The sequence below is a fragment of the Ranitomeya variabilis genome, chromosome 3 (genome assembly GCF_051348905.1).
Source record: "Ranitomeya variabilis isolate aRanVar5 chromosome 3, aRanVar5.hap1, whole genome shotgun sequence".
In the NCBI taxonomy this organism is placed as follows: domain Eukaryota; kingdom Metazoa; phylum Chordata; class Amphibia; order Anura; family Dendrobatidae; genus Ranitomeya; species Ranitomeya variabilis.
This window is the reverse complement of record NC_135234.1, coordinates 376378367-376397329: the sequence shown is the minus strand read 5'-3', so window position 1 is coordinate 376397329 and position 18963 is coordinate 376378367. Positions and strand designations below refer to the sequence as shown.

Sequence of the window (18963 nt, the reverse complement as noted above, 5' to 3'; positions counted from 1 at the left end):
CTGATCATCGCTTCTCGGACAAATGGCTCAAGATCAAGCGTAGTGTCTGTTCTTATCTGATACGTCCCCTATTTGGGGACCATATATTAAATGGATTTTTGGAAAACGGAGCTGGAAATGGAGCTTGCTTCGTCGGACGGAACCTTCACATGCTGTCACAATGGGGATGGAGGGTGTGGTTATGCAGATTCAAAACGCGTTGTGCACAGCTTGAACACACGCACACCGCAGAACTGTCATCGACAGAGCTTCCAGAGTTTCTGGAAAATGTCTTCCCTGCGGCAATCTTTTGCTATGTCTCCACAGTGGGTTTCGGTTGAAGGCCTTGGTGCGGCCCAAGTGGCAAACCATTTCTGATCATCGCTTCTTGGCCAAATGGCTCAAGATCAAGCGTAGTGTCTGCTCTTATCTGATATGTCCCCTATTTGGGGACGATATATTAAATAGATTTTTGGAATAGGGAGCTGGAAATGGAGCTTGCTTTGTCGCACGGAACCTTCACGTGCTGTCACAATGGGGATGGAGGGTGTGGTTATGCAGATTCAAAACGCGTTGTGCACAGCTTGAACACACGCACACCGCAGAACTATCATCTACAGAACTTCCAGAGTTTCTGGAAAATGTCTTCCCTGCGGCAATCTTTTGCTATGTCTCCACAGTGGGTTTCGGTTGTAGGCCTTGGTGCGGCCCAAGTGGCAAACCATTTCTGATCATCGCTTCTCGGCCAAATGGCTCAAGATCAAGCGTAGTGTCTGTTCTTATCTGATACGTCCCCTATTTGGGGACCATATATTAAATGGATTTTTGGAATAGGGAGCTGGAAATGGAGCTTGCTTTGTCACACGGAACCTTCACGTGCTGTCACAATGGGGATGGAGGGTGTGGTTATGCAGATTTAAAACGCGTTGTGCACAGCTTGAACACACGCACACCGCAGAACTGTCATCGACAGAGCTTCCAGAGTTTCTGGAAAATGTCTTCCCTGCGGCAATCTTTTGCTATGTCTCCACAGTGGGTTTCGGTTGTAGGCCTTGGTGCGGCCCAAGTGGCAAACCATTTCTGATCATCGCTTCTCGGCCAAATGGCTCAAGATCAAGCGTAGTGTCTGTTCTTATCTGATACGTCCCCTATTTGGGGACCATATATTAAATGGATTTTTGGAATAGGGAGCTGGAAATGGAGCTTGCTTTGTCGCACGGAACCTTCACGTGCTGTCACAATGGGGATGGAGGGTGTGGTTATGCAGATTCAAAACGCGTTGTGCACAGCTTGAACACACGCACACCGCAGAACTGTCATCGACAGAGCTTCCAGAGTTTCTGGAAAATGTCTTCCCTGCGGCAATCTTTTGCTATGTCTCCACAGTGGGTTTCGGTTGTAGGCCTTGGTGCGGCCCAAGTGGCAAACCATTTCTGATCATCGCTTCTTGGCCAAATGGCTCAAGATCAAGCGTAGTGTCTGCTCTTATCTGATATGTCCCCTATTTGGGGACCATATATTAAATAGATTTTTGGAATAGGGAGCTGGAAATGGAGCTTGCTTTGTCGCACGGAACCTTCACGTGCTGTCACAATGGGGATGGAGGGTGTGGTTATGCAGATTCAAAACGCGTTGTGCACAGCTTGAACACACGCACACCGCAGAACTATCATCTACAGAACTTCCAGAGTTTCTGGAAAATGTCTTCCCTGCGGCAATCTTTTGCTATGTCTCCACATTGGGTTTCGGTTGTAGGCCTTGGTGCGGCCCAAGTGGCAAACCATTTCTGATCATCGCTTCTCGGCCAAATGGCTCAAGATCAAGCGTAGTGTCTGTTCTTATCTGATACGTCCCCTATTTGGGGACCATATATTAAATGGATTTTTGGAATAGGGAGCTGGAAATGGAGCTTGCTTTGTCACACGGAACCTTCACGTGCTGTCACAATGGGGATGGAGGGTGTGGTTATGCAGATTCAAAACGCGTTGTGCACAGCTTGAACACACGCACACTGCAGAACTGTCATCGACAGAGCTTCCAGAGTTTCTGGAAAATGTCTTCCCTGCGGCAATCTTTTGCTATGTCTCCACAGTGGGTTTCGGTTGTAGGCCTTGGTGCGGCCCAAGTGGCAAACCATTTCTGATCATCTCTTCTCGGCCAAATGGCTCAAGATCAAGCGTAGTGTCTGTTCTTATCTGATACGTCCCCTATTTGGGGACCATATATTAAATAGATTTTTGGAATAGGGAGCTGGAAATGGAGCTTGCTTTGTCGCACGGAACCTTCACGTGCTGTCACAATGGGGATGGAGGGTGTGGTTATGCAGATTCAAAACGCGTTGTGCACAGCTTGAACACACGCACACCGCAGAACTGTCATCGACAGAGCTTCCAGAGTTTCTGGAAAATGTCTTCCCTGCGGCAATCTTTTGCTATGTCTCCACAGTGGGTTTCGGTTTTAGGCCTTGGTGCGGCCCAAGTGGCAAACCATTTCTGATCATCGCTTCTCGGCCAAATGGCTCAAGATCAAGCGTAGTGTCTGTTCTTATCTGATACGTCCCCTATTTGGGGACCATATATTAAATGGATTTTTGGAATAGGGAGCTGGAAATGGAGCTTGCTTTGTCACACGGAACCTTCACGTGCTGTCACAATGGGGATGGAGGGTGTGGTTATGCAGATTCAAAACGTGTTGTGCACAGCTTGAACACACGCACACCGCAGAACTGTCATCTACAGAGCTTCCAGAGTTTTTGGAAAATGTCTTCCCTGCGGCAATCTTTTGCTATGTCTCCACAGTGGGTTTCGGTTGTAGGCCTTGGTGCGGCCCAAGTGGCAAACCATTTCTGATCATCGCTTCTCGGCCAAATGGCTCAAGATCAAGCGTAGTGTCTGTTCTTATCTGATACGTCCCTTATTTGGGGACCATATATTAAATAGATTTTTGGAATAGGGAGCTGGAAATGGAGCTTGCTTTGTCACACGGAACCTTCACGTGCTGTCACAATGGGGATGGAGGGTGTGGTTATGCAGATTCAAAACGCGTTGTGCACTGCTTGAACACACGCACACCGCAGAACTGTCATCTACAGAGCTTCCAGAGTTTTTGGAAAATGTCTTCCCTGCGGCAATCTTTTGCTATGTCTCCACAGTGGGTTTCGGTTGTAGGCCTTGGTGCGGCCCAAGTGGCAAACCATTTCTGATCATCGCTTCTCGGCCAAATGGCTCAAGATCAAGTGTAGTGTCTGTTCTTATCTGATACGTCCCCTATTTGGGGACCATATATTAAATAGATTTTTGGAATAGGGAGCTGGAAATGGAGCTTGCTTTGTCGCACGGAACCTTCACGTGCTGTCACAATGGGGATGGAGGGTGTGGTTATGCAGATTCAAAACGCGTTGTGCACAGCTTGAACACACGCACACCGCAGAACTGTCATCTACAGAGCTTCCAGAGTTTCTGGAAAATGTCTTCCCTGCGGCAATCTTTTGCTATGTCTCCACAGTGGGTTTCGGTTGTAGGCCTTGGTGTGGCCCAAGTGGCAAACCATTTCTGATCATCGCTTCTCGGCCAAATGGCTCAAGATCAAGCGTAGTGTCTGTTCTTATCTGATACGTCCCCTATTTGGGGACCATATATTAAATGGATTTTTGGAATAGGGAGCTGGAAATGGAGCTTGCTTCGTCGCACGGAACCTTCACGTGCTGTCACAATGGGGATGGAGGGTGTGGTTATGCAGATTCAAAACGCGTTGTGCACAGCTTCAACACACGCACACCACAGAACTGTCATCGACAGAGCTTCCAGAGTTTCTGGAAAATGTCTTCCCTGTGGCAATCTTTTGCTATGTCTCCACAGTGGGTTTCGGTTGTAGACCTTGGTGTGGCCCAAGTGGCAAACCATTTCTGATCATCGCTTCTTGGCCAAATGGCTCAAGATCAAGCGTAGTGTCTGTTCTTATCTGATACGTCCCCTATTTGGGGACCATATATTAAATAGATTTTTGGAATAGGGAGCTGGAAATGGAGCTTGCTTTGTCGCACGGAACCTTCACGTGCTGTCACAATGGGGATGGAGGGTGTGGTTATGCAGATTCAAAACGCGTTGTGCACAGCTTGAACACACGCACACCGCAGAACTGTCATCTACAGAGCTTCCAGAGTTTCTGGAAAATGTCTTCCCTGCGGCAATCTTTTGCTATGTCTCCACAGTGGGTTTCGGTTGTAGGCCTTGGTGCGGCCCAAGTGGCAAACCATTTCTGATCATCGCTTCTCGGCCAAATGGCTCAAGATCAAGCGTAGTGTCTGTTCTTATCTGATACGTCCCCTATTTGGGGACCATATATTAAATGGATTTTTGGAATAGGGAGCTGGAAATGGAGCTTGCTTTGTCGCATGGAACCTTCACGTGCTGTCACAATGGGGATGGAGGGTGTGGTTATGCAGATTCAAAACGCGTTGTGCACAGCTTGTCTCCACAGTGGGTTTCGGTTGTAGGCCTTGGTGCGGCCCAAGTGGCAAACCATTTCTGATCATCGCTTCTCGGCCAAATGGCTCAAGATCAAGCGTAGTGTCTGTTCTTATCTGATACGTCCCCTATTTGGGTACCATATATTACATGGATTTTTGGAATAGGGAGCTGGAAATGGAGCTTGCTTTGTCGCACGGAACCTTCACGTGCTGTAACAATGGGGATGGAGGGTGTGGTTATGCAGATTCAAAACGCGTTGTGCACAGCTTGAACACACGCACACAGCAGAACTGTCATCTACAGAGCTTCCAGAGTTTCTGGAAAATGTCTTCCCTGCGGCAATCTTTTGCTATGTCTCCACAGTGGGTTTCGGTTGTAGGCCTTGGTGCGGCCCAAGTGGCAAACCATTTCTGATCATCGCTTCTCGGCCAAATGGCTCAAGATCAAGCGTAGTGTCTGTTCTTATCTGATATGTCCCCTATTTGGGGACCATATATTAAATAGATTTTTGGAATAGGGAGCTGGAAATGGAGCTTGCTTTGTCGCATGGAACCTTCACGTGCTGTCACAATGGGGATGGAGGGTGTGGTTATGCAGATTCAAAACGCGTTGTGCACAGCTTGAACACACGCACACCACAGAACTGTCATCGACAGAGCTTCCAGAGTTTCTGGAAAATGTCTTCCCTGTGGCAATCTTTTGCTATGTCTCCACAGTGGGTTTCGGTTGTAGACCTTTGTGCGGCCCAAGTGGCAAACCATTTCTGATCATCGCTTCTTGGCCAAATGGCTCAAGATCAAGCGTAGTGTCTGTTCTTATCTGATACATCCCCTATTTGGGGACCATATATTAAATAGATTTTTGGAATAGGGAGCTGGAAATGGAGCTTGCTTTGTCGCACGGAACCTTCACGTGCTGTCACAATGGGGATGGAGGGTGTGGTTATGCAGATTAAAAACGCGTTGTGCACAGCTTGAACACACGCACACCGCAGAACTGTCATCTACAGAACTTCCAGAGTTTCTGGAAAATGTCTTCCCTGCGGCAGTCTTTTGCTATGTCTCCACAGTGGGTTTCGGTTGTAGGCCTTGGTGTGGCCTAAGTGGCAAATCATTTCTGATCATCGCTTCTCGGCCAAATGGCTCAAGATCAAGCGTAGTGTCTGTTCTTATCTGATACGTCCCCTATTTGGGGACCATATATTAAATGGATTTTTGGAATACGGAGCTGGAAATGGAGCTTGCTTCGTCGCACGGAACCTTCACGTGCTGTCACAATGGGGATGGAGGGTGTGGTTATGCAGATTCAAAACGCGTTGTGCACAGCTTGAACACACGCACACCGCAGAACTGTCATCGACAGAGCTTCCAGAGTTTCTGGAAAATGTCTTCCCTGCGGCAATCTTTTGCTATGTCTCCACAGTGGGTTTCGGTTGTAGGCCTTGGTGCGGCCCAAGTGGCAAACCATTTCTGATCATCGCTTCTTGGCCAAATGGCTCAAGATCAAGCGTAGTGTCTGTTCTTATCTGATACGTCCCCTATTTGGGGACCATATATTAAATAGATTTTTGGAATAGGGAGCTGGAAATGGAGCTTGCTTTGTCGCACGGAACCTTCACGTGCTGTCACAATGGGGATGGAGGGTGTAATTATGCAGATTCAAAACGCGTTGTGCACAGCTTGAACACACGCACACCGCAGAACTGTCATCTACAGAACTTCCAGAGTTTCTGGAAAATGTCTTCCCTGCAGCAATCTTTTGCTATGTCTCCACAGTGGGTTTCGGTTTTAGGCCTTGGTGCGGCCCAAGTGGCAAACCATTTCTGATCATCGCTTCTCGGCCAAATGGCTCAAGATCAAGCGTAGTGTCTGTTCTTATCTGATACGTCCCCTATTTGGGACCATATATTAAATGGATTTTTGGAATAGGGAGCTGGAAATGGAGCTTGCTTTGTGACACGGAACCTTCACGTGCTGTCACAATGGGGATGGAGGGTGTGGTTATGCAGATTCAAAACGCGTTGTGCACAGCTTGAACACAAGCACACCGCAGAACTGTCATCGACAGAGCTTCCAGAGTTTCTGGAAAATGTCTTTCCTACGGCAATCTTTTGCTATGTCTCCACAGTGGGTTTCGGTTGTAGGCCTTGGTGCGGCCCAAGTGGCAAACCATTTCTTATCATCGCTTCTCGGCCAAATGGCTCAAGATCAAGCGTTGTGTCTGTTCTTATCTGATACGTCCCCTATTTTGGGACCATATATTAAATGGATTTTTGGAATAGGGAGCTGGAAATGGAGCTTGCTTTGTCACACGGAACCTTCACGTGCTGTCACAATGGGGATGGAGGGTGTGGTTATGCAGATTCAAAACGCGTTGTGCACAGCTTGAACACACGCACACCGCAGAACTGTCATCTACAGAACTTCCAGAGTTTCTGGAAAATGTCTTCCCTGCGGCAATCTTTTGCTATGTCTCCACAGTGGGTTTCGGTTGTAGGCCTTGGTGCGGCCCAAGTGGCAAACCATTTCTGATCATCGCTTCTCGGCCAAATGGCTCAAGATCAAGCGTAGTGTCTGTTCTTATCTGATACGTCCCCTATTTGGGGACCATATGTTAAATAGATTTTTGGAATAGGGAGCTGGAAATGGAGCTTGCTTTGTCGCACGGAACCTTCACGTGCTGTCACAATGGGGATGGAGGGTGTGGTTATGCAGATTCAAAACGCGTTGTGCACAGCTTGAACACACGCACACCGCAGAACTGTCATCAACAGAGCTTCCAGAGTTTCTGGAAAATGTCTTCCCTGCGGCCATCTTTTGCTATGTCTCCACAGTGGGTTTCGGTTGTAGGCCTTGGTGCGGCCCAAGTGGCAAACCATTTCTTATCATCGCTTCTCGGCCAAATGGCTCAAGATCAAGCGTAGTGTCTGTTCTTATCTGATACGTCCCCTATTTTGGGACCATATATTAAATGGATTTTTGGAATAGGGAGCTGGAAATGGAGCTTGCTTTGTCACACGGAACCTTCACGTGCTGTCACAATGGGGATGGAGGGTGTGGTTATGCAGATTCAAAACGCGTTGTGCACAGCTTGAACACACGCACACCGCAGAACTGTCATCTACAGAACTTCCAGAGTTTCTGGAAAATGTCTTCCCTGCGGCAATCTTTTGCTATGTCTCCACAGTGGGTTTCGGTTGTAGGCCTTGGTGCGGCCCAAGTGGCAAACCATTTCTGATCATCGCTTCTCGGCCAAATGGCTCAAGATCAAGCGTAGTGTCTGTTCTTATCTGATACGTCCCCTATTTGTGGACCATATATTAAATAGATTTTTGGAACAGGGAGCTGGAAATGGAGCTTGCTTTGTCGCACGGAACCTTCACGTGCTGTCACAATGGGGATGGAGGGTGTGGTTATGCAGATTCAAAACGCATTGTGCACAGCTTGAACACACGCACACCGCAGAACTGTCATCGACAGAGCTTCCAGAGTTTCTGGAAAATGTCTTCCCTGCGGCAATCTTTTGCTATGTCTCCACAGTGGGTTTCGGTTGTAGGCCTTGGTGCGGCCCAAGTGGCAAACCATTTCTGATCATCGCTTCTTGGCCAAATGTCTCAAGATCAAGCGTAGTGTCTGTTCTTATCTGATACGTCCCCTATTTGGGGACCATATATTAAATAGATTTTTGGAATAGGGAGCTGGAAATGGAGCTTGCTTTGTCGCACGGAACCTTCACGTGCTGTCACAATGGGGATGGAGGGTGTGGTTATGCAGATTCAAACCGCGTTGTGCACAGCTTGAACACATGCACACCGCAGATTTGTCATCTACAGAGCTTCCAGAGTTTCTGGAAAATGTCTTCCCTGCGGCAATCTTTTGCTATGTCTCCACAGTGGGTTTCGGTTGTAGGCCTTGGTGCGGCCCAAGTGGCAAACCATTTCTGTTCATCGCTTCTCGGCCAAATGGCTCAAGATCAAGCGTAGTGTCTGTTCTTATCTGATACGTCCCCTATTTTGGGACCATATATTAAATGGATTTTTGGAATAGGGAGCTGGAAATGGAGCTTGCTTTGTCACACGGAACCTTCACGTGCTGTCACAATGGGGATGGAGGGTGTGGTTATGCAGATTCAAAACGCGTTGTGCACAGCTTGAACACACGCACACCGCAGAACTGTCATCTACAGAACTTCCAGAGTTTCTGGAAAATGTCTTCCCTGCGGCAATCTTTTGCTATGTCTCCACAGTGGGTTTTGGTTGTAGGCCTTGGTGCAGCCCAAGTGGCAAACCATTTCTGATCATCGCTTCTCGGCCAAATGGCTCAAGATCAAGCGTAGTGTCTGTTCTTATCTGATACGTCCCCTATTTGTGGACCATATATTAAATAGATTTTTGGAACAGGGAGCTGGAAATGGAGCTTGCTTTGTCGCACGGAACCTTCACGTGCTGTCACAATGGGGATGGAGGGTGTGGTTATGCAGATTCAAAACGCATTGTGCACAGCTTGAACACACGCACACCGCAGAACTGTCATCGACAGAGCTTCCAGAGTTTCTGGAAAATGTCTTCCCTGCGGCAATCTTTTGCTATGTCTCCACAGTGGGTTTCGGTTGTAGGCCTTGGTGCGGCCCAAGTGGCAAACCATTTCTGTTCATCGCTTCTCGGCCAAATGGCTCAAGATCAAGCGTAGTGTCTGTTCTTATCTGATACGTCCCCTATTTGGGGACCATATATTAAATGGATTTTTGGAATAGGGAGCTGGAAATGGAGCTTGCTTTGTCACACGGAACCTTCACGTGCTGTCACAATGGGGATGGAGGGTGTGGTTATGCAGATTCGAAACGCATTGTGCACAGCTTGAACACACGCACACCGCAGAACTGTCATCTACAGAGCTTCCAGAGTTTCTGGAAAATGTCTTCCCTGCGGCAATCTTTTGCTATGTCTCCACAGTGGGTTTTGGTTGTAGGCCTTGGTGCGGCCCAAGTGGCAAACCATTTCTGATCATCGTTTCTCGGCCAAATGGCTCACGATCAAGCGTAGAGTCTGTTCTTATCTGATACGTCCCCTATTTGGGGACCATATATTAAATGGATTTTTGCAATACGGAGCTGGAAATGGAGCTTGCTTTGTCGCACGGAACCTTCACGTGCTGTCACAATGGGGATGGAGGGTGTGGTTATGCAGATTCGAAACGCGTTGTATACAGCTTGAACACACGCACACCGCAGAACTGTCATCTACAGAACTTCCAAAGTTTCTGGAAAATGTCTTCCCTGCGGCAATCTTTTGCTATGTCTCCACAGTGGGTTTCGGTTGTAGGCCTTGGTGCGGCCCAAGTGGCAAACCATTTCTGATCATCGCTTCCCGGACAAATGGCTCAAGATCAAGCGTAGAGTCTGTTCTTATCTGATACGTCCCCTATTTGGGGACCATATATTTAATGGATTTTTGGAATAGGGAGCTGGAAATGGAGCTTGCTTTGTCGCACGGAACCTTCACGTGCTGTCACAATGGGGATGGAGGGTGTGGTTATGCAGATTCAAAACGCGTTGTGCACAGCTTGAACACACGCACACCGCAGAACTGTCATCTACAGAGCTTCCAGAGTTTCTGGAAAATGTCTTCCCTGCGGCAATCTTTTGCTAAGTCTCCACAGTGGGTTTCGGTTGTAGGCCTTGGTGCGGCCCAAATGGCAAACCATTTCTGATCATCGCTTCTCGGCCAAATGGCTCAAGATCAAGCGTAGTGTCTGTTCTTATCTGATACGTCCCCTATTTGGGGACCATATATTAAATAGATTTTTGGAATAGGGAGCTGGAAACGGAGCTTGCTTTGTCGCACGGAACCTTCACGTGCTGTCACAATGGGGATGGAGGGTGTGGTTATGCAGATTCAAAACGCGTTGTGCACAGCTTGAACACACGCACACCGCAGAACTGTCATCTACAGAGCTTCCAGAGTTTCTGGAAAATGTCTTCCCTGCGGCAATCTTTTGCTATGTCTCCACAGTGGGTTTCGGTTGTAGGCCTTGGTGCGGCCCAAGTGGCAAATCATTTCTGTTCATCGCTTCTCGGCCAAATGGCTCAAGATCAAGCGTAGTGTCTGTTCTTATCTGATACGTCCCCTATTTGGGGACCATATATTAAATAGATTTTTGGAATAGGGAGCTGGAAATGGAGCTTGCTTTGTCGCATGGAACCTTCACGTGCTGTCACAATGGGGATGGAGGGTGTGGTTATGCAGATTCAAAACGCGTTGTGCACAGCTTGAACACACGCACACCGCAGAACTGTCATCTACAGAGCTTCCAGAGTTTCTGGAAAATGTCTTCCCTGTGGCAATCTTTTGCTATGTCTCCACAGTGGGTTTCGGTTGTAGGCCTTTGTGCGGCCCAAGTGGCAAACCATTTCTGATCATCGCTTCTCGGCCAAATGGCTCAAGATCAAGCGTAGTGTCTGTTCTTATCTGATAGGTCCCCTATTTGGGGACCATATATTAAATAGATTTTTGGAATAGGGAGCTGGAAATGGAGCTTGCTTTGTCGCATGGAACCTTCACGTGCTGTCACAATGGGGATGGAGGGTGTGGTTATGCAGATTCAAAACGCGTTGTGCACAGCTTGAACACACGCACACCGCAGAACTGTCATCTACAGAGCTTCCAGAGTTTCTGGAAAATGTCTTCCCTGCGGCAATCTTTTGCTATGTCTCCACAGTGGGTTTCGGTTGTAGGCGTTGGTGCGGCCCAAGTGGCAAACCATTTCTGATCATCGCTTCTCGGACAAATGGCTCAAGATCAAGCGTAGTGTCTGTTCTTATCTGATACGTACCCTATTTGGGGACCATATATTAAATAGATTTTTGGAATAGGGAACTGGAAATGGAGCTTGCTTTGTCGCACGGAACCTTCACTTGCTGTCACAATGGGGATGGAGGGTGTGGTTATGCAGATTCAAAACGCGTTGTGCACAGCTTGAACACACGCACACCGCAGAACTGTCATCTACAGAGCTTCCAGAGTTTCTGGAAAATGTCTTCCCTGCGGCAATCTTTTGCTATGTCTCCACAGTGGGTTTCGGTTGTAGGCGTTGGTGCGGCCCAAGTGGCACACCATTTCTGATCATCGCTTCTCGGCCAAATGGCTCAAGATCAAGCGTAGTGTCTGTTCTTATCTGATACGTCCCCTATTTGGGGACCATATATTAAATGGATTTTTGGAATAGGGAGCTGGAAATGGAGCTTGCTTTGTCGCACGGAACCTTCACGTGCTGTCACAATGGGGATGGAGGGTGTGGTTATGCAGATTCAAAACGCGTTGTGCACAGCTTGAACACACGCACACCGCAGAACTGTCATCGACAGAGCTTCCAGAGTTTCTGGAAATTGTCTTCCCTGCGGCAATCTTTTGCTATGTCTCCACAGTGGGTTTCGGTTGTAGGCCTTGGGGCAGCCCAAGTGGCAAACCATTTCTGATCATCGCTTCTCGGCCAAATGGCTCAAGATCAAGCGTAGTGTCTGTTCTTATCTGATACGTCCCCTATTTGGGGACCATATATTAAATAGATTTTTGGAATAGGGAACTGGAAATGGAGCTTGCTTTGTCGCACGGAACCTTCACGTGCTGTCACAATGGGGATGGAGGGTGTGGTTATGCAGATTCAAAACGCGTTGTGCACAGCTTGAACACACGCACACCGCAGAACTGTCATCTACAGAGCTTCCAGAGTTTCTGGAAAATGTCTTCCCTGCGGCAATCTTTTGCTATGTCTCCACAGTGGGTTTCGGTTGTAGGCCTTGGTGCGGCCCAAGTGGCACACCATTTCTGATCATCGCTTCTCGGCCAAATGGCTCAAGATCAAGCGTAGTGTCTGTTCTTATCTGATACGTCCCCTATTTGGGGACCATATATTAAATGGATTTTTGGAATAGGGAGCTGGAAATGGAGCTTGCTTTGTCGCACGGAACCTTCACGTGCTGTCACAATGGGGATGGAGGGTGTGGTTATGCAGATTCAAAACGCGTTGTGCACAGCTTGAACACACGCACACCGCAGAACTGTCATCGACAGAGCTTCCAGAGTTTCTGGAAAATGTCTTCCCTGCGGCAATCTTTTGCTATGTCTCCACAGTGGGTTTCGGTTGTAGGCCTTGGGGCGGCCCAAGTGGCAAACCATTTCTGATCATCGCTTCTCGGCCAAATGGCTCAAGATCAAGCGTAGTGTCTGATCTTATCTGATACGTCCCCTATTTGGGGACCATATATTAAATGGATTTTTGGAATAGGGAGCTGGAAATGGAGCTTGCTTTGTCACACGGAACCTTCACGTGCTGTCACAATGGGGATGGAGGGTGTGATTATGCAGATTCAAAACGCGTTGTGCACAGCTTGAACACACGCACACCGCAGAATTGTCATCGACAAAGCTGCCAGAGTTTCTGGAAAATGTCTTCTCTGCGGCAATCTTTTGCTATGTCTCCACAGTGGGTTTTGGTTGTAGGCCTTGGTGCGGCCCAAGTGGCAAACCATTTCTGATCATCGTTTCTCGGCCAAATGGCTCACGATCAAGCGTAGAGTCTGTTCTTATCTGATACGTCCCCTATTTGGGGACCATATATTAAATGGATTTTTGCAATACGGAGCTGGAAATGGAGCTTGCTTTGTCGCACGGAACCTTCACGTGCTGTCACAATGGGGATGGAGGGTGTGGTTATGCAGATTCGAAACGCGTTGTATACAGCTTGAACACACGCACACCGCAGAACTGTCATCTACAGAACTTCCAAAGTTTCTGGAAAATGTCTTCCCTGCGGCAATCTTTTGCTATGTCTCCACAGTGGGTTTCGGTTGTAGGCCTTGGTGCGGCCCAAGTGGCAAACCATTTCTGATCATCGCTTCCCGGACAAATGGCTCAAGATCAAGCGTAGAGTCTGTTCTTATCTGATACGTCCCCTATTTGGGGACCATATATTTAATGGATTTTTGGAATAGGGAGCTGGAAATGGAGCTTGCTTTGTCGCACGGAACCTTCACGTGCTGTCACAATGGGGATGGAGGGTGTGGTTATGCAGATTCAAAACGCGTTGTGCACAGCTTGAACACACGCACACCGCAGAACTGTCATCTACAGAGCTTCCAGAGTTTCTGGAAAATGTCTTCCCTGCGGCAATCTTTTGCTAAGTCTCCACAGTGGGTTTCGGTTGTAGGCCTTGGTGCGGCCCAAATGGCAAACCATTTCTGATCATCGCTTCTCGGCCAAATGGCTCAAGATCAAGCGTAGTGTCTGTTCTTATCTGATACGTCCCCTATTTGGGGACCATATATTAAATAGATTTTTGGAATAGGGAGCTGGAAACGGAGCTTGCTTTGTCGCACGGAACCTTCACGTGCTGTCACAATGGGGATGGAGGGTGTGGTTATGCAGATTCAAAACGCGTTGTGCACAGCTTGAACACACGCACACCGCAGAACTGTCATCTACAGAGCTTCCAGAGTTTCTGGAAAATGTCTTCCCTGCGGCAATCTTTTGCTATGTCTCCACAGTGGGTTTCGGTTGTAGGCCTTGGTGCGGCCCAAGTGGCAAATCATTTCTGTTCATCGCTTCTCGGCCAAATGGCTCAAGATCAAGCGTAGTGTCTGTTCTTATCTGATACGTCCCCTATTTGGGGACCATATATTAAATAGATTTTTGGAATAGGGAGCTGGAAATGGAGCTTGCTTTGTCGCATGGAACCTTCACGTGCTGTCACAATGGGGATGGAGGGTGTGGTTATGCAGATTCAAAACGCGTTGTGCACAGCTTGAACACACGCACACCGCAGAACTGTCATCTACAGAGCTTCCAGAGTTTCTGGAAAATGTCTTCCCTGTGGCAATCTTTTGCTATGTCTCCACAGTGGGTTTCGGTTGTAGGCCTTTGTGCGGCCCAAGTGGCAAACCATTTCTGATCATCGCTTCTCGGCCAAATGGCTCAAGATCAAGCGTAGTGTCTGTTCTTATCTGATAGGTCCCCTATTTGGGGACCATATATTAAATAGATTTTTGGAATAGGGAGCTGGAAATGGAGCTTGCTTTGTCGCATGGAACCTTCACGTGCTGTCACAATGGGGATGGAGGGTGTGGTTATGCAGATTCAAAACGCGTTGTGCACAGCTTGAACACACGCACACCGCAGAACTGTCATCTACAGAGCTTCCAGAGTTTCTGGAAAATGTCTTCCCTGCGGCAATCTTTTGCTATGTCTCCACAGTGGGTTTCGGTTGTAGGCGTTGGTGCGGCCCAAGTGGCAAACCATTTCTGATCATCGCTTCTCGGACAAATGGCTCAAGATCAAGCGTAGTGTCTGTTCTTATCTGATACGTACCCTATTTGGGGACCATATATTAAATAGATTTTTGGAATAGGGAACTGGAAATGGAGCTTGCTTTGTCGCACGGAACCTTCACTTGCTGTCACAATGGGGATGGAGGGTGTGGTTATGCAGATTCAAAACGCGTTGTGCACAGCTTGAACACACGCACACCGCAGAACTGTCATCTACAGAGCTTCCAGAGTTTCTGGAAAATGTCTTCCCTGCGGCAATCTTTTGCTATGTCTCCACAGTGGGTTTCGGTTGTAGGCGTTGGTGCGGCCCAAGTGGCACACCATTTCTGATCATCGCTTCTCGGCCAAATGGCTCAAGATCAAGCGTAGTGTCTGTTCTTATCTGATACGTCCCCTATTTGGGGACCATATATTAAATGGATTTTTGGAATAGGGAGCTGGAAATGGAGCTTGCTTTGTCGCACGGAACCTTCACGTGCTGTCACAATGGGGATGGAGGGTGTGGTTATGCAGATTCAAAACGCGTTGTGCACAGCTTGAACACACGCACACCGCAGAACTGTCATCGACAGAGCTTCCAGAGTTTCTGGAAATTGTCTTCCCTGCGGCAATCTTTTGCTATGTCTCCACAGTGGGTTTCGGTTGTAGGCCTTGGGGCAGCCCAAGTGGCAAACCATTTCTGATCATCGCTTCTCGGCCAAATGGCTCAAGATCAAGCGTAGTGTCTGTTCTTATCTGATACGTCCCCTATTTGGGGACCATATATTAAATAGATTTTTGGAATAGGGAACTGGAAATGGAGCTTGCTTTGTCGCACGGAACCTTCACGTGCTGTCACAATGGGGATGGAGGGTGTGGTTATGCAGATTCAAAACGCGTTGTGCACAGCTTGAACACACGCACACCGCAGAACTGTCATCTACAGAGCTTCCAGAGTTTCTGGAAAATGTCTTCCCTGCGGCAATCTTTTGCTATGTCTCCACAGTGGGTTTCGGTTGTAGGCCTTGGTGCGGCCCAAGTGGCACACCATTTCTGATCATCGCTTCTCGGCCAAATGGCTCAAGATCAAGCGTAGTGTCTGTTCTTATCTGATACGTCCCCTATTTGGGGACCATATATTAAATGGATTTTTGGAATAGGGAGCTGGAAATGGAGCTTGCTTTGTCGCACGGAACCTTCACGTGCTGTCACAATGGGGATGGAGGGTGTGGTTATGCAGATTCAAAACGCGTTGTGCACAGCTTGAACACACGCACACCGCAGAACTGTCATCGACAGAGCTTCCAGAGTTTCTGGAAAATGTCTTCCCTGCGGCAATCTTTTGCTATGTCTCCACAGTGGGTTTCGGTTGTAGGCCTTGGGGCGGCCCAAGTGGCAAACCATTTCTGATCATCGCTTCTCGGCCAAATGGCTCAAGATCAAGCGTAGTGTCTGATCTTATCTGATACGTCCCCTATTTGGGGACCATATATTAAATGGATTTTTGGAATAGGGAGCTGGAAATGGAGCTTGCTTTGTCACACGGAACCTTCACGTGCTGTCACAATGGGGATGGAGGGTGTGATTATGCAGATTCAAAACGCGTTGTGCACAGCTTGAACACACGCACACCGCAGAATTGTCATCGACAAAGCTGCCAGAGTTTCTGGAAAATGTCTTCTCTGCGGCAATCTTTTGCTATGTCTCCACAGTGGGTTTTGGTTGTAGGCCTTGGTGCGGCCCAAGTGGCAAACCATTTCTGATCATCGCTTCTCGGCCAAATGGCTCAAGATCAAGCGTAGTGTCTGTTCTTATCTGATACGTCCCCTATTTGGGGACCATATATTAAATAGATTTTTGGAATAGGGAGCTGGAAATGGAGCTTGCTTTGTCGCACAGAACCTTCACGTGCTGTCACAATGGGGATGGAGGGTGTGGTTATGCAGATTCAAAACGCGTTGTGCACAGCTTGAACACACGCACACCGCAGAACTGTCATCTACAGAGCTTCCAGAGTTTCTGGAAAATGTCTTCCCTGCGGCAATCTTTTGCTATGTCTCCACAGTGGGTTACGGTTGTAGGCCTTGGTGAGGCCTAAGTGGCAAACCATTTCTGATCATCGCTTCTCGGCCAAATGGCTCAAGATCAAGCGTAGTGTCTGTTCTTATGTGATACGTCCCCTATTTGGGGACCATATATTAAATAGATTTTTGGAATAGGGAGCTGGAAACGGAGCTTGCTTTGTCGCACGGAACCTTCACGTGCTGTCACAATGGGGATGGAGGGTGTGGTTATGCAGATTCAAAACGCGTTGTGCACAGCTTGAACACACGCACACCGCAGAACTGTCATCTACAGAGCTTCCAGAGTTTCTGGAAAATGTCTTCCCTGCGGCAATCTTTTGCTATGTCTCCACAGTGGGTTTCGGTTGTAGGCCTTGGTGCGGCCCAAGTGGCAAATCATTTCTGTTCATCGCTTCTCGGCCAAATGGCTCAAGATCAAGCGTAGTGTCTGTTCTTATCTGATACGTCCCCTATTTGGGGACCATATATTAAATAGATTTTTGGAATAGGGAGCTGGAAATGGAGCTTGCTTTGTCGCATGGAACCTTCACGTGCTGTCACAATGGGGATGGAGGGTGTGGTTATGCAGATTCAAAACGCGTTGTGCACAGCTTGAACACACGCACACCGCAGAACTGTCATCTACAGAGCTTCCAGAGTTTCTGGAAAATGTCTTCCCTGTGGCAATCTTTTGCTATGTCTCCACAGTGGTTTTCGGTTGTAGGCCTTTGTGCGGCCCAAGTGGCAAACCATTTCTGATCATCGCTTCTCGGCCAAATGGCTCAAGATCAAGCGTAGTGTCTGTTCTTATCTGATAGGTCCCCTATTTGGGGACCATATATTAAATAGATTTTTGGAATAGGGAGCTGGAAATGGAGCTTGCTTTGTCGCATGGAACCTTCACGTGCTGTCACAATGGGGATGGAGGGTGTGGTTATGCAGATTCAAAACGCGTTGTGCACAGCTTGAACACACGCACACCGCAGAACTGTCATCTACAGAGCTTCCAGAGTTTCTGGAAAATGTCTTCCCTGCGGCAATCTTTTGCTATGTCTCCACAGTGGGTTTCGGTTGTAGGCGTTGGTGCGGCCCAAGTGGCAAACCATTTCTGATCATCGCTTCTCGGACAAATGGCTCAAGATCAAGCGTAGTGTCTGTTCTTATCTGATACGTACCCTATTTGGGGACCATATATTAAATAGATTTTTGGAATAGGGAACTGGAAATGGAGCTTGCTTTGTCGCACGGAACCTTCACTTGCTGTCACAATGGGGATGGAGGGTGTGGTTATGCAGATTCAAAACGCGTTGCGCACAGCTTGAACACACGCACACCGCAGAACTGTCATCTACAGAGCTTCCAGAGTTTCTGGAAAATGTCTTCCCTGCGGCAATCTTTTGCTATGTCTCCACAGTGGGTTTCGGTTGTAGGCGTTGGTGCGGCCCAAGTGGCACACCATTTCTGATCATCGCTTCTCGGCCAAATGGCTCAAGATCAAGCGTAGTGTCTGTTCTTATCTGATACGTCCCCTATTTGGGGACCATATATTAAATGGATTTTTGGAATAGGGAGCTGGAAATGGAGCTTGCTTTGTCGCACGGAACCTTCACGTGCTGTCACAATGGGGATGGAGGGTGTGGTTATGCAGATTCAAAACGCGTTGTGCACAGCTTGAACACACGCACACCGCAGAACTGTCATCGACAGAGCTTCCAGAGTTTCTGGAAAATGTCTTCCCTGCGGCAATCTTTTGCTATGTCTCCACAGTGGGTTTCGGTTGTAGGCCTTGGGGCAGCCCAAGTGGCAAACCATTTCTGATCATCGCTTCTCGGCCAAATGGCTCAAGATCAAGCGTAGTGTCTGTTCTTATCTGATACGTCCCCTATTTGGGGACCATATATTAAATAGATTTTTGGAATAGGGAACTGGAAATGGAGCTTGCTTTGTCGCACGGAACCTTCACGTGCTGTCACAATGGGGATGGAGGGTGTGGTTATGCAGATTCAAAACGCGTTGTGCACAGCTTGAACACACGCACACCGCAGAACTGTCATCTACAGAGCTTCCAGAGTTTCTGGAAAATGTCTTCCCTGCGGCAATCTTTTGCTATGTCTCCACAGTGGGTTTCGGTTGTAGGCCTTGGTGCGGCCCAA

At 48.1% G+C, this 18963-nt stretch overlaps 1 non-coding gene and 53 pseudogenes across 1 annotated transcript; all 54 read left to right on the top strand.

Moving 5' to 3' along the window:
• The first annotated feature begins 6 nt into the window (after positions 1-6).
• Positions 7-184, top strand: LOC143762951 (U2 spliceosomal RNA; annotated as a pseudogene).
• A 175-nt stretch (positions 185-359) lies between these two features.
• Positions 360-535, top strand: LOC143762301 (U2 spliceosomal RNA; annotated as a pseudogene).
• Positions 536-712: 177 nt separating this feature from the next.
• On the top strand, positions 713-888 carry LOC143761133 (U2 spliceosomal RNA; annotated as a pseudogene).
• A 177-nt stretch (positions 889-1065) lies between these two features.
• On the top strand, positions 1066-1241 carry LOC143760056 (U2 spliceosomal RNA; annotated as a pseudogene).
• A 177-nt stretch (positions 1242-1418) lies between these two features.
• On the top strand, positions 1419-1594 carry LOC143762023 (U2 spliceosomal RNA; annotated as a pseudogene).
• Positions 1595-1771: 177 nt separating this feature from the next.
• On the top strand, positions 1772-1947 carry LOC143761132 (U2 spliceosomal RNA; annotated as a pseudogene).
• A 177-nt stretch (positions 1948-2124) lies between these two features.
• On the top strand, positions 2125-2300 carry LOC143760131 (U2 spliceosomal RNA; annotated as a pseudogene).
• A 177-nt stretch (positions 2301-2477) lies between these two features.
• LOC143761131 (U2 spliceosomal RNA) lies at positions 2478-2653 on the top strand (annotated as a pseudogene).
• A 177-nt stretch (positions 2654-2830) lies between these two features.
• LOC143761742 (U2 spliceosomal RNA) lies at positions 2831-3006 on the top strand (annotated as a pseudogene).
• Positions 3007-3183: 177 nt separating this feature from the next.
• On the top strand, positions 3184-3359 carry LOC143761752 (U2 spliceosomal RNA; annotated as a pseudogene).
• Positions 3360-3536: 177 nt separating this feature from the next.
• LOC143818735 (U2 spliceosomal RNA) lies at positions 3537-3712 on the top strand (annotated as a pseudogene).
• Positions 3713-3889: 177 nt separating this feature from the next.
• On the top strand, positions 3890-4065 carry LOC143760129 (U2 spliceosomal RNA; annotated as a pseudogene).
• Positions 4066-4242: 177 nt separating this feature from the next.
• LOC143761379 (U2 spliceosomal RNA) lies at positions 4243-4418 on the top strand (annotated as a pseudogene).
• A 93-nt stretch (positions 4419-4511) lies between these two features.
• Positions 4512-4687, top strand: LOC143762606 (U2 spliceosomal RNA; annotated as a pseudogene).
• Positions 4688-4864: 177 nt separating this feature from the next.
• LOC143760773 (U2 spliceosomal RNA) lies at positions 4865-5040 on the top strand (annotated as a pseudogene).
• A 177-nt stretch (positions 5041-5217) lies between these two features.
• On the top strand, positions 5218-5393 carry LOC143761645 (U2 spliceosomal RNA; annotated as a pseudogene).
• Positions 5394-5570: 177 nt separating this feature from the next.
• On the top strand, positions 5571-5746 carry LOC143818810 (U2 spliceosomal RNA; annotated as a pseudogene).
• A 177-nt stretch (positions 5747-5923) lies between these two features.
• LOC143762334 (U2 spliceosomal RNA) lies at positions 5924-6101 on the top strand (annotated as a pseudogene).
• A 175-nt stretch (positions 6102-6276) lies between these two features.
• LOC143762989 (U2 spliceosomal RNA) lies at positions 6277-6463 on the top strand. The gene has a single exon (XR_013212294.1). It is a non-coding gene; the product is annotated as a U2 spliceosomal RNA (small nuclear RNA).
• A 165-nt stretch (positions 6464-6628) lies between these two features.
• Positions 6629-6804, top strand: LOC143763045 (U2 spliceosomal RNA; annotated as a pseudogene).
• Positions 6805-6981: 177 nt separating this feature from the next.
• On the top strand, positions 6982-7157 carry LOC143760491 (U2 spliceosomal RNA; annotated as a pseudogene).
• Positions 7158-7334: 177 nt separating this feature from the next.
• LOC143762882 (U2 spliceosomal RNA) lies at positions 7335-7510 on the top strand (annotated as a pseudogene).
• Positions 7511-7687: 177 nt separating this feature from the next.
• On the top strand, positions 7688-7863 carry LOC143762432 (U2 spliceosomal RNA; annotated as a pseudogene).
• Positions 7864-8040: 177 nt separating this feature from the next.
• LOC143762944 (U2 spliceosomal RNA) lies at positions 8041-8216 on the top strand (annotated as a pseudogene).
• A 177-nt stretch (positions 8217-8393) lies between these two features.
• Positions 8394-8569, top strand: LOC143762881 (U2 spliceosomal RNA; annotated as a pseudogene).
• Positions 8570-8746: 177 nt separating this feature from the next.
• LOC143762431 (U2 spliceosomal RNA) lies at positions 8747-8922 on the top strand (annotated as a pseudogene).
• A 177-nt stretch (positions 8923-9099) lies between these two features.
• On the top strand, positions 9100-9275 carry LOC143761130 (U2 spliceosomal RNA; annotated as a pseudogene).
• Positions 9276-9452: 177 nt separating this feature from the next.
• On the top strand, positions 9453-9628 carry LOC143763008 (U2 spliceosomal RNA; annotated as a pseudogene).
• A 177-nt stretch (positions 9629-9805) lies between these two features.
• On the top strand, positions 9806-9981 carry LOC143763208 (U2 spliceosomal RNA; annotated as a pseudogene).
• Positions 9982-10158: 177 nt separating this feature from the next.
• On the top strand, positions 10159-10334 carry LOC143760456 (U2 spliceosomal RNA; annotated as a pseudogene).
• Positions 10335-10511: 177 nt separating this feature from the next.
• On the top strand, positions 10512-10687 carry LOC143761345 (U2 spliceosomal RNA; annotated as a pseudogene).
• A 177-nt stretch (positions 10688-10864) lies between these two features.
• On the top strand, positions 10865-11040 carry LOC143761672 (U2 spliceosomal RNA; annotated as a pseudogene).
• A 177-nt stretch (positions 11041-11217) lies between these two features.
• Positions 11218-11394, top strand: LOC143763077 (U2 spliceosomal RNA; annotated as a pseudogene).
• Positions 11395-11570: 176 nt separating this feature from the next.
• LOC143760055 (U2 spliceosomal RNA) lies at positions 11571-11746 on the top strand (annotated as a pseudogene).
• A 177-nt stretch (positions 11747-11923) lies between these two features.
• Positions 11924-12102, top strand: LOC143761487 (U2 spliceosomal RNA; annotated as a pseudogene).
• A 174-nt stretch (positions 12103-12276) lies between these two features.
• Positions 12277-12452, top strand: LOC143760054 (U2 spliceosomal RNA; annotated as a pseudogene).
• Positions 12453-12629: 177 nt separating this feature from the next.
• On the top strand, positions 12630-12808 carry LOC143762467 (U2 spliceosomal RNA; annotated as a pseudogene).
• A 174-nt stretch (positions 12809-12982) lies between these two features.
• LOC143763007 (U2 spliceosomal RNA) lies at positions 12983-13158 on the top strand (annotated as a pseudogene).
• A 177-nt stretch (positions 13159-13335) lies between these two features.
• On the top strand, positions 13336-13511 carry LOC143763207 (U2 spliceosomal RNA; annotated as a pseudogene).
• A 177-nt stretch (positions 13512-13688) lies between these two features.
• On the top strand, positions 13689-13864 carry LOC143760454 (U2 spliceosomal RNA; annotated as a pseudogene).
• Positions 13865-14041: 177 nt separating this feature from the next.
• LOC143761344 (U2 spliceosomal RNA) lies at positions 14042-14217 on the top strand (annotated as a pseudogene).
• A 177-nt stretch (positions 14218-14394) lies between these two features.
• On the top strand, positions 14395-14570 carry LOC143761671 (U2 spliceosomal RNA; annotated as a pseudogene).
• A 177-nt stretch (positions 14571-14747) lies between these two features.
• On the top strand, positions 14748-14924 carry LOC143763076 (U2 spliceosomal RNA; annotated as a pseudogene).
• A 176-nt stretch (positions 14925-15100) lies between these two features.
• On the top strand, positions 15101-15276 carry LOC143760053 (U2 spliceosomal RNA; annotated as a pseudogene).
• A 177-nt stretch (positions 15277-15453) lies between these two features.
• On the top strand, positions 15454-15632 carry LOC143761486 (U2 spliceosomal RNA; annotated as a pseudogene).
• A 174-nt stretch (positions 15633-15806) lies between these two features.
• On the top strand, positions 15807-15982 carry LOC143760052 (U2 spliceosomal RNA; annotated as a pseudogene).
• A 177-nt stretch (positions 15983-16159) lies between these two features.
• LOC143762466 (U2 spliceosomal RNA) lies at positions 16160-16338 on the top strand (annotated as a pseudogene).
• A 174-nt stretch (positions 16339-16512) lies between these two features.
• Positions 16513-16688, top strand: LOC143759357 (U2 spliceosomal RNA; annotated as a pseudogene).
• Positions 16689-16865: 177 nt separating this feature from the next.
• On the top strand, positions 16866-17041 carry LOC143761761 (U2 spliceosomal RNA; annotated as a pseudogene).
• A 177-nt stretch (positions 17042-17218) lies between these two features.
• LOC143761342 (U2 spliceosomal RNA) lies at positions 17219-17394 on the top strand (annotated as a pseudogene).
• A 177-nt stretch (positions 17395-17571) lies between these two features.
• LOC143761669 (U2 spliceosomal RNA) lies at positions 17572-17747 on the top strand (annotated as a pseudogene).
• A 177-nt stretch (positions 17748-17924) lies between these two features.
• On the top strand, positions 17925-18101 carry LOC143763075 (U2 spliceosomal RNA; annotated as a pseudogene).
• Positions 18102-18277: 176 nt separating this feature from the next.
• On the top strand, positions 18278-18453 carry LOC143760051 (U2 spliceosomal RNA; annotated as a pseudogene).
• Positions 18454-18630: 177 nt separating this feature from the next.
• Positions 18631-18809, top strand: LOC143761485 (U2 spliceosomal RNA; annotated as a pseudogene).
• Positions 18810-18963: the final 154 nt, after the last annotated feature.